This window comes from Strix uralensis, chromosome 30 (assembly GCF_047716275.1).
Source record: "Strix uralensis isolate ZFMK-TIS-50842 chromosome 30, bStrUra1, whole genome shotgun sequence".
Classification (NCBI taxonomy): Eukaryota; Metazoa; Chordata; class Aves; order Strigiformes; family Strigidae; genus Strix; species Strix uralensis.
This window is the reverse complement of record NC_134001.1, coordinates 1,036,680-1,047,707: the sequence shown is the minus strand read 5'-3', so window position 1 is coordinate 1,047,707 and position 11,028 is coordinate 1,036,680.

The window sequence follows — 11,028 nt, the reverse complement described above, 5'->3', positions numbered from 1 at the left end:
GGTGGGAGGCCGAAGCAGGGTGGGAGGCCCAAGCCGGGTGGGAGGCCAAAGCGAGGTGCGAGGTCAAAACGGAGCGGGAGACCAAAGCGTGGTGGGAGGCCGAAGCGGAGTAGGAGGCCAGTTAAAGGGAGACCGAAGTGGGGGGGGAGGCTGAGGCAGGGTGGGAGGACAGTTAAAGGAGAGGCCGAAGCGGGGTGGGAGGCTAAAGCAGGGTGGGATCCTGAAGCGGCGTGGGAGGCCGAAGCATGTTGGGAGACCAGTTAAAGGGAGGCCGAAGTAGGGTGGGTGGCTGAAGCAGGGTGGGAGGACAGTTAAAGTGGGAGCCGAAGCAGGTTGGGAGGCGGAAGCGGTGTAGGAGGCCAGTTAAAGTGGGAGCCGAAGCGAGGTGGGAGGCCGAAGCGGGGTGGGAGACCGAAGCCGGGTGGGAGGCCAGTTAAAGGGGAGGCCGAAACGGGATGGGAGGCAGAAGCGGCGTGGGAGGCCAGTTAAAGGGGAGGCCGAAGGGAGGTAGGATCCCAAACCGCGGTGGGAGGCCAGTTAAATGGAAGGCCAAAGCGGGATGGGAGGCCGAAGCGGGGTGCGAGGCCGAAGCATGTTGGGAGACCAGTTAAAGAGGAGGCCAAAGCGGGGTGGGAGGCTAAAGCAGGGTGGGATCCTGAAGCGGCGTGGGAGGCCGAAGCATGTTGGGAGACCAGTTAAAGGGAGGCCGAAGTAGGGTGGGTGGCTGAAGCAGGGTGGGAGGACAGTTAAAGTGGGAGCCGAAGCAGGTTGGGAGGCGGAAGCGGTGTAGGAGGCCAGTTAAAGTGGGAGCCGAAGCGAGGTGGGAGGCCGAAGCGGGGTGGGAGACCGAAGCCGGGTGGGAGGCCAGTTAAAGGGGAGGCCGAAACGGGATGGGAGGCAGAAGCGGCGTGGGAGGCCAGTTAAAGGGGAGGCCGAAGGGAGGTAGGATCCCAAACCGCGGTGGGAGGCCAGTTAAATGGAAGGCCAAAGCGGGATGGGAGGCCTAAGCGGGGTGGGAGGCCAGTTAAAGTGGAAGGCGAAGCGGGGTTGGAGGCCAAAGAAGGGTGGGAGCCTGAAGCGGGGTCGGAGTCCGAAGTGGGGTGGGAATCCAGTTAAAGGGGAGGCCGAAACAGGGTGGGAGGCCAAAGCGGGGTGGGACATCAAAGCAGGGTGGGAGGGCGAACCGGGTTGGGAAACCAGTTAAATGGGACACCGAAGCAGGGTGGGAAACTAGTTAAAGGGGAGGCTGAAGCGGGGTGGGAGGCCAGATAAGGGGAGGCCAAAGCTGGGTGGGAGACCAGTTAAAGGAGAGGCCGAAGCGGGCTGGGAGACCGAAGCGGTGTGCGAGGCCAGTTAAAGTGGGAGCCGAAGCAGGGTGGGAGGCAGAAGTGGCGTAGGAGGCCAGTTAAAGTGGGAGACAAAGCGGGGTGGGAGGCCGAAGCTGGGTGGGAGACCGAAGCGGGGTGGGAGGCCAGTTAAATGGGAGGCCGAAGCGGGATGGGAGGCCGAAGCGGGGTGGGAGGCTGAAGTGCGTTGGGATCCCAGTGAAAGGGGAGGCCAAAGTGGGGTGGGAGGCCGAAGCGGGCTAAAAGGCAAGTTAAAGGGAGGCCGAAGTAGGCGGGGAGGCTGAAGCAGGGTGGGAGGCAAGTTAAAGGAGATTCTGAAGCAAGGTGCAAGGCCGAAGCGGGGTGGGAGGACAGTTAAATGGGACGCCGAAGCGGGGTGCCAAGCCAGTTGAAGGGGACACCGAAGCAGGGTGGGAAACCAGTTAAAGGGGAGGCCGAAGCGGGGTGGGAGGTCCAAGCTGGGTGAGAAGCCAGTTAAAGGAGAGGCCGAAGCAGGGTGCAAGGCCGAAGCGGGGTGGGAGGCCAGTTAAATGGGAGCCCGAAGTGGGGGGGAGATTGAGGCAGGGTGGGAGGACAGTTAAAGGAGAGGCTGAAGTGGGGTGGGAGGCCAAAGCAGGGTGGGATCCTGAAGCGGCGTGGGAGGCCGAAGCAGGGTGGAAGGCCAGTTAAAGGGAGGCCGAAGTAGGGTGGGTGGCTGAAGCCGGGTGGGAGGACAGTTAAAGTGGGAGCCGAAGCAGGTTGGGAGGCGGAAGCGGTGTAGGAGGCCAGTTAAAGTGGGAGCCGAAGCGAGGTGGGAGACCGAAGCCGGGTGGGAGCCCAGTTAAAGGGGAGGCCGAAACGGGATGGGAGGCAGAAGCGGCGTGGGAGGCCAGTTAAAGGGGAGGCCGAAGGGAGGTAGGATCCCAAACCGCGGTGGGAGGCCAGTTAAATGGAAGGCCAAAGCGGGATGGGAGGCCGAAGCGGGGTGGGAGGCCGAAGCATGTTGGGAGACCAGTTAAAGAGGAGGCCAAAGCGGGGTGGGAGGCTGAAGCGGGGTGGAAGGCCAGTTAAAGGGTGGCCAAAGTAGGGTTGGAGGCCGAAGCGGAGTAGGAGGCCAGTTAAAGGGAGACCGAAGTGAGGGGGGAGGCTGAGGCAGGGTGGGAGGACAGTTAAAGGAGAGGCCGAAGCGGGGTGGGAAGCCAAAGCAGGGTGGGAGTCTGAAGTGGGGTGGAAGGCCAGTTAAAGGGAGGCCGAAGTAGGGTTGGAGGCTGAAGCAGGGTGGGAGGTCAGTTAAAGGAGATTCTGAAGCCAGGTGCGAGGCCGAAGCGGGGTGGGAGGCCAAAACGGAGTGGGAGACCAAAGCGCGGTGGAAGGCTGAAGCAGAGTAGGAGGCCAGTTAAAGGGAGACCGAAGTGGGGGGGGAGGCTGAGGCAGGGTGGGAGGACAGTTAAAGGAGAGGACGAAGCGGGGTGGGAGGCCAAAGCAGGGTGGGATCCTGAAGCGGGGTGGGAGGACCAGGCTGGCTGAGATGCCAGTTAAAGGAGAGGCCAAAGCAGGGTGTGAGGCCTAAGCGGGGTGGGAGGCCAGTTAAAGTGGAAGGCGAAGCGGGGTTGGAGGCCAAAGAAGGGTGGGAGCCTGAAGCGGGGTCGGAGTCCGAAGTGGGGTGGGAATCCAGTTAAAGGGGAGGCCGAAACAGGGTGGGAGGCCAAAGCGGGGTGGGACATCAAAGCAGGGTGGGAGGGCGAACCGGGTTGGGAAACCAGTTAAATGGGACCGAAGCAGGGTGGGAAACTAGTTAAAGGGGAGGCTGAAGCGGGGTGGGAGGCTGAAGTGCGTTGGGATCCCAGTGAAAGGGGAGGCCAAAGTGGGGTGGGAGGCCGAAGCGGGCTAAAAGGCAAGTTAAAGGGAGGCCGAAGTAGGCGGGGAGGCTGAAGCAGGGTGGGAGGCAAGTTAAAGGAGATTCTGAAGCAAGGTGCAAGGCCGAAGCGGGGTGGGAGGACAGTTAAATGGGACGCCGAAGCGGGGTGCCAAGCCAGTTGAAGGGGACACCGAAGCAGGGTGGGAAACCAGTTAAAGGGGAGGCCGAAGCGGGGTGGGAGGTCCAAGCTGGGTGAGAAGCCAGTTAAAGGAGAGGCCGAAGCAGGGTGCAAGGCCGAAGTGGGGTGGGAGGCCAGTTAAATGGGAGCCCGAAGTGGGGGGGGAGATTGAGGCAGGGTGGGAGGACAGTTAAAGGAGAGGCCGAAGCGGGGTGGGAGGCCAAAGCAGGGTGGGATCCTGAAGCGGGGTGGGAGGCCGAAGCGGGGTGGGATGCCAGTTAAAGGGGGCACAGAAGCGGGGTGGGAGGACAAAGCGGGGTGGGAGGCTGAAGCGGGCTGGGAGGCCAAAGCGGGCTGGGAGGGCAAAGAGAGGTGCGAGGCAAAAGCGGGGTGGGAGAACAAAGCGGGGTGGGAGGCCGAAGCAGGGAGGGAGAATAATCAGGGTCGGAGGGCAGTTAAAGGGGAGGCAGAAGTAGGGTGGGAGGCCCAAGCGGGGTGGAAGGCCGAAGCAGGGTGGGAGGCCAGTTAAAGGGGAGGCCGAAGCGGGGTGGGAGATCAGTTAAATGGGAGGCCAAAGCAGGCTGGGAGACCGAAGCGTGGTGGGAGGCCGAAGCAGGGTGGGAGGCCCAAGCCGGGTGGGAGGCCAAAGCGAGGTGCGAGGTCAAAACGGAGCGGGAGACCAAAGCGTGGTGGGAGGCCGAAGCGGAGTAGGAGGCCAGTTAAAGGGAGACCGAAGTGGGGGGGGAGGCTGAGGCAGGGTGGGAGGACAGTTAAAGGAGAGGCCGAAGCGGGGTGGGAGGCCAAAGCAGGGTGGGATCCTGAAGCGGCGTGGGAGGCCGAAGCATGTTGGGAGACCAGTTAAAGGGAGGCCGAAGTAGGGTGGGTGGCTGAAGCAGGGTGGGAGGACAGTTAAAGTGGGAGCCGAAGCAGGTTGGGAGGCGGAAGCGGTGTAGGAGGCCAGTTAAAGTGGGAGCCGAAGCGAGGTGGGAGGCCGAAGCGGGGTGGGAGACCGAAGCCGGGTGGGAGGCCAGTTAAAGGGGAGGCCGAAACGGGATGGGAGGCAGAAGCGGCGTGGGAGGCCAGTTAAAGGGGAGGCCGAAGGGAGGTAGGATCCCAAACCGCGGTGGGAGGCCAGTTAAATGGAAGGCCAAAGCGGGATGGGAGGCCGAAGCGGGGTGGGAGGCCGAAGCATGTTGGGAGACCAGTTAAAGAGGAGGCCAAAGCGGGGTGGGAGGCTGAAGCGGGGTGGAAGGCCAGTTAAAGGGTGGCCAAAGTAGGGTTGGAGGCCGAAGCGGAGTAGGAGGCCAGTTAAAGGGAGACCGAAGTGGGGGGGGAGGCTGAGGCAGGGTGGGAGGACAGTTAAAGGAGAGGCCGAAGCGGGGTGGGAGGCCAAAGCAGGATGGGAGGCTGAAGCGGGGTGGAAGGCCAGTTAAAGGGAGGCCGAAGTAGGGTTGGAGGCTGAAGCAGGGTGGGAGGTCAGTTAAAGGAGATTCTGAAGACAGGTGCGAGGCCGAAGCGGGGTGGGAGGCCAAAACGGAGTGGGAGACCAAAGCGCGGTAGAAGGCTGAAGCAGAGTAGGAGGCCAGTTAAAGGGAGACCAAAGTGGGGGGGGAGGCTGAGGCAGGGTGGGAGGACAGTTAAAGGAGAGGACGAAGCGGGGTGGGAGGCCAAAGCAGGGTGGGATCCTGAAGCGGGGTGGGAGGACCAAGCTGGCTGAGATGCCAGTTAAAGGAGAGGCCAAAGCAGGGTGCGAGGCCTAAGCGGGGTGGGAGGCCAGTTAAAGTGGAAGGCGAAGCGGGGTTGGAGGCCAAAGAAGGGTGGGAGCCTGAAGCGGGGTCGGAGTCCGAAGTGGGGTGGGAATCCAGTTAAAGGGGAGGCCGAAACAGGGTGGGAGGCCAAAGCGGGGTGGGACATCAAAGCAGGGTGGGAGGGCGAACCGGGTTGGGAAACCAGTTAAATGGGACACCGAAGCAGGGTGGGAAACTAGTTAAAGGGGAGGCTGAAGCGGGGTGGGAGGCCAGATAAGGGGAGGCCAAAGCTGGGTGGGAGACCAGTTAAAGGAGAGGCCGAAGCGGGCTGGGAGACCGAAGCGGTGTGCGAGGCCAGTTAAAGTGGGAGCCGAAGCAGGGTGGGAGGCAGAAGTGGCGTAGGAGGCCAGTTAAAGTGGGAGACAAAGCGGGGTGGGAGGCCGAAGCTGGGTGGGAGACCGAAGCGGGGTGGGAGGCCAGTTAAATGGGAGGCCGAAGCGGGATGGGAGGCCGAAGCGGGGTGGGAGGCTGAAGTGCGTTGGGATCCCAGTGAAAGGGGAGGCCAAAGTGGGGTGGGAGGCCGAAGCGGGCTAAAAGGCAAGTTAAAGGGAGGCCGAAGTAGGCGGGGAGGCTGAAGCAGGGTGGGAGGCAAGTTAAAGGAGATTCTGAAGCAAGGTGCAAGGCCGAAGCGGGGTGGGAGGACAGTTAAATGGGACGCCGAAGCGGGGTGCCAAGCCAGTTGAAGGGGACACCGAAGCAGGGTGGGAAACCAGTTAAAGGGGAGGCCGAAGCGGGGTGGGAGGTCCAAGCTGGGTGAGAAGCCAGTTAAAGGAGAGGCCGAAGCAGGGTGCAAGGCCGAAGCGGGGTGGGAGGCCAGTTAAATGGGAGCCCGAAGTGGGGGGGAGATTGAGGCAGGGTGGGAGGACAGTTAAAGGAGAGGCTGAAGTGGGGTGGGAGGCCAAAGCAGGGTGGGATCCTGAAGCGGCGTGGGAGGCCGAAGCAGGGTGGAAGGCCAGTTAAAGGGAGGCCGAAGTAGGGTGGGTGGCTGAAGCCGGGTGGGAGGACAGTTAAAGTGGGAGCCAAAGCAGGTTGGGAGGCGGAAGCGGTGTAGGAGGCCAGTTAAAGTGGGAGCCGAAGCGAGGTGGGAGACCGAAGCCGGGTGGGAGCCCAGTTAAAGGGGAGGCCGAAACGGGATGGGAGGCAGAAGCGGCGTGGGAGGCCAGTTAAAGGGGAGGCCGAAGGGAGGTAGGATCCCAAACCGCGGTGGGAGGCCAGTTAAATGGAAGGCCAAAGCGGGATGGGAGGCCGAAGCGGGGTGGGAGGCCGAAGCATGTTGGGAGACCAGTTAAAGAGGAGGCCAAAGCGGGGTGGGAGGCTGAAGCGGGGTGGAAGGCCAGTTAAAGGGTGGCCAAAGTAGGGTTGGAGGCCGAAGCGGAGTAGGAGGCCAGTTAAAGGGAGACCGAAGTGAGGGGGGAGGCTGAGGCAGGGTGGGAGGACAGTTAAAGGAGAGGCCGAAGCGGGGTGGGAAGCCAAAGCAGGGTGGGAGTCTGAAGTGGGGTGGAAGGCCAGTTAAAGGGAGGCCGAAGTAGGGTTGGAGGCTGAAGCAGGGTGGGAGGTCAGTTAAAGGAGATTCTGAAGCCAGGTGCGAGGCCGAAGCGGGGTGGGAGGCCAAAACGGAGTGGGAGACCAAAGCGCGGTGGAAGGCTGAAGCAGAGTAGGAGGCCAGTTAAAGGGAGACCGAAGTGGGGGGGGAGGCTGAGGCAGGGTGGGAGGACAGTTAAAGGAGAGGACGAAGCGGGGTGGGAGGCCAAAGCAGGGTGGGATCCTGAAGCGGGGTGGGAGGACCAGGCTGGCTGAGATGCCAGTTAAAGGAGAGGCCAAAGCAGGGTGCAAGGCCTAAGCGGGGTGGGAGGCCAGTTAAAGTGGAAGGCGAAGCGGGGTTGGAGGCCAAAGAAGGGTGGGAGCCTGAAGCGGGGTCGGAGTCCGAAGTGGGGTGGGAATCCAGTTAAAGGGGAGGCCGAAACAGGGTGGGAGGCCAAAGCGGGGTGGGACATCAAAGCAGGGTGGGAGGGCGAACCGGGTTGGGAAACCAGTTAAATGGGACCGAAGCAGGGTGGGAAACTAGTTAAAGGGGAGGCTGAAGCGGGGTGGGAGGCTGAAGTGCGTTGGGATCCCAGTGAAAGGGGAGGCCAAAGTGGGGTGGGAGGCCGAAGCGGGCTAAAAGGCAAGTTAAAGGGAGGCCGAAGTAGGCGGGGAGGCTGAAGCAGGGTGGGAGGCAAGTTAAAGGAGATTCTGAAGCAAGGTGCAAGGCCGAAGCGGGGTGGGAGGACAGTTAAATGGGACGCCGAAGCGGGGTGCCAAGCCAGTTGAAGGGGACACCGAAGCAGGGTGGGAAACCAGTTAAAGGGGAGGCCGAAGCGGGGTGGGAGGTCCAAGCTGGGTGAGAAGCCAGTTAAAGGAGAGGCCGAAGCAGGGTGCAAGGCCGAAGTGGGGTGGGAGGCCAGTTAAATGGGAGCCCGAAGTGGGGGGGGAGATTGAGGCAGGGTGGGAGGACAGTTAAAGGAGAGGCCGAAGCGGGGTGGGAGGCCAAAGCAGGGTGGGATCCTGAAGCGGGGTGGGAGGCCGAAGCGGGGTGGGATGCCAGTTAAAGGGGGCACAGAAGCGGGGTGGGAGGACAAAGCGGGGTGGGAGGCTGAAGCTGGCTGGGAGGCCAAAGCGGGCTGGGAGGGCAAAGAGAGGTGCGAGGCAAAAGCGGGGTGGGAGAACAAAGCGGGGTGGGAGGCCGAAGCAGGGAGGGAGAATAATCAGGGTCGGAGGGCAGTTAAAGGGGAGGCAGAAGTAGGGTGGGAGGCCCAAGCGGGGTGGAAGGCCGAAGCAGGGTGGGAGGCCAGTTAAAGGGGAGGCCGAAGCGGGGTGGGAGATCAGTTAAATGGGAGGCCAAAGCAGGCTGGGAGACCGAAGCGTGGTGGGAGGCCGAAGCAGGGTGGGAGGCCCAAGCCGGGTGGGAGGCCAAAGCGAGGTGCGAGGTCAAAACGGAGCGGGAGACCAAAGCGTGGTGGGAGGCCGAAGCGGAGTAGGAGGCCAGTTAAAGGGAGACCGAAGTGGGGGGGGAGGCTGAGGCAGGGTGGGAGGACAGTTAAAGGAGAGGCCGAAGCGGGGTGGGAGGCTAAAGCAGGGTGGGATCCTGAAGCGGCGTGGGAGGCCGAAGCATGTTGGGAGACCAGTTAAAGGGAGGCCGAAGTAGGGTGGGTGGCTGAAGCAGGGTGGGAGGACAGTTAAAGTGGGAGCCGAAGCAGGTTGGGAGGCGGAAGCGGTGTAGGAGGCCAGTTAAAGTGGGAGCCGAAGCGAGGTGGGAGGCCGAAGCGGGGTGGGAGACCGAAGCCGGGTGGGAGGCCAGTTAAAGGGGAGGCCGAAACGGGATGGGAGGCAGAAGCGGCGTGGGAGGCCAGTTAAAGGGGAGGCCGAAGGGAGGTAGGATCCCAAACCGCGGTGGGAGGCCAGTTAAATGGAAGGCCAAAGCGGGATGGGAGGCCGAAGCGGGGTGGGAGGCCGAAGCATGTTGGGAGACCAGTTAAAGAGGAGGCCAAAGCGGGGTGGGAGGCTAAAGCAGGGTGGGATCCTGAAGCGGCGTGGGAGGCCGAAGCATGTTGGGAGACCAGTTAAAGGGAGGCCGAAGTAGGGTGGGTGGCTGAAGCAGGGTGGGAGGACAGTTAAAGTGGGAGCCGAAGCAGGTTGGGAGGCGGAAGCGGTGTAGGAGGCCAGTTAAAGTGGGAGCCGAAGCGAGGTGGGAGGCCGAAGCGGGGTGGGAGACCGAAGCCGGGTGGGAGGCCAGTTAAAGGGGAGGCCGAAACGGGATGGGAGGCAGAAGCGGCGTGGGAGGCCAGTTAAAGGGGAGGCCGAAGGGAGGTAGGATCCCAAACCGCGGTGGGAGGCCAGTTAAATGGAAGGCCAAAGCGGGATGGGAGGCCTAAGCGGGGTGGGAGGCCAGTTAAAGTGGAAGGCGAAGCGGGGTTGGAGGCCAAAGAAGGGTGGGAGCCTGAAGCGGGGTCGGAGTCCGAAGTGGGGTGGGAATCCAGTTAAAGGGGAGGCCGAAACAGGGTGGGAGGCCAAAGCGGGGTGGGACATCAAAGCAGGGTGGGAGGGCGAACCGGGTTGGGAAACCAGTTAAATGGGACACCGAAGCAGGGTGGGAAACTAGTTAAAGGGGAGGCTGAAGCGGGGTGGGAGGCCAGATAAGGGGAGGCCAAAGCTGGGTGGGAGACCAGTTAAAGGAGAGGCCGAAGCGGGCTGGGAGACCGAAGCGGTGTGCGAGGCCAGTTAAAGTGGGAGCCGAAGCAGGGTGGGAGGCAGAAGTGGCGTAGGAGGCCAGTTAAAGTGGGAGACAAAGCGGGGTGGGAGGCCGAAGCTGGGTGGGAGACCGAAGCGGGGTGGGAGGCCAGTTAAATGGGAGGCCGAAGCGGGATGGGAGGCCGAAGCGGGGTGGGAGGCTGAAGTGCGTTGGGATCCCAGTGAAAGGGGAGGCCAAAGTGGGGTGGGAGGCCGAAGCGGGCTAAAAGGCAAGTTAAAGGGAGGCCGAAGTAGGCGGGGAGGCTGAAGCAGGGTGGGAGGCAAGTTAAAGGAGATTCTGAAGCAAGGTGCAAGGCCGAAGCGGGGTGGGAGGACAGTTAAATGGGACGCCGAAGCGGGGTGCCAAGCCAGTTGAAGGGGACACCGAAGCAGGGTGGGAAACCAGTTAAAGGGGAGGCCGAAGCGGGGTGGGAGGTCCAAGCTGGGTGAGAAGCCAGTTAAAGGAGAGGCCGAAGCAGGGTGCAAGGCCGAAGCGGGGTGGGAGGCCAGTTAAATGGGAGCCCGAAGTGGGGGGGAGATTGAGGCAGGGTGGGAGGACAGTTAAAGGAGAGGCTGAAGTGGGGTGGGAGGCCAAAGCAGGGTGGGATCCTGAAGCGGCGTGGGAGGCCGAAGCAGGGTGGAAGGCCAGTTAAAGGGAGGCCGAAGTAGGGTGGGTGGCTGAAGCCGGGTGGGAGGACAGTTAAAGTGGGAGCCGAAGCAGGTTGGGAGGCGGAAGCGGTGTAGGAGGCCAGTTAAAGTGGGAGCCGAAGCGAGGTGGGAGACCGAAGCCGGGTGGGAGCCCAGTTAAAGGGGAGGCCGAAACGGGATGGGAGGCAGAAGCGGCGTGGGAGGCCAGTTAAAGGGGAGGCCGAAGGGAGGTAGGATCCCAAACCGCGGTGGGAGGCCAGTTAAATGGAAGGCCAAAGCGGGATGGGAGGCCGAAGCGGGGTGGGAGGCCGAAGCATGTTGGGAGACCAGTTAAAGAGGAGGCCAAAGCGGGGTGGGAGGCTGAAGCGGGGTGGAAGGCCAGTTAAAGGGTGGCCAAAGTAGGGTTGGAGGCCGAAGCGGAGTAGGAGGCCAGTTAAAGGGAGACCGAAGTGAGGGGGGAGGCTGAGGCAGGGTGGGAGGACAGTTAAAGGAGAGGCCGAAGCGGGGTGGGAAGCCAAAGCAGGGTGGGAGTCTGAAGTGGGGTGGAAGGCCAGTTAAAGGGAGGCCGAAGTAGGGTTGGAGGCTGAAGCAGGGTGGGAGGTCAGTTAAAGGAGATTCTGAAGCCAGGTGCGAGGCCGAAGCGGGGTGGGAGGCCAAAACGGAGTGGGAGACCAAAGCGCGGTGGAAGGCTGAAGCAGAGTAGGAGGCCAGTTAAAGGGAGACCGAAGTGGGGGGGGAGGCTGAGGCAGGGTGGGAGGACAGTTAAAGGAGAGGACGAAGCGGGGTGGGAGGCCAAAGCAGGGTGGGATCCTGAAGCGGGGTGGGAGGACCAGGCTGGCTGAGATGCCAGTTAAAGGAGAGGCCAAAGCAGGGTGCGAGGCCTAAGCGGGGTGGGAGGCCAGTTAAAGTGGAAGGCGAAGCGGGGTTGGAGGCCAAAGAAGGGTG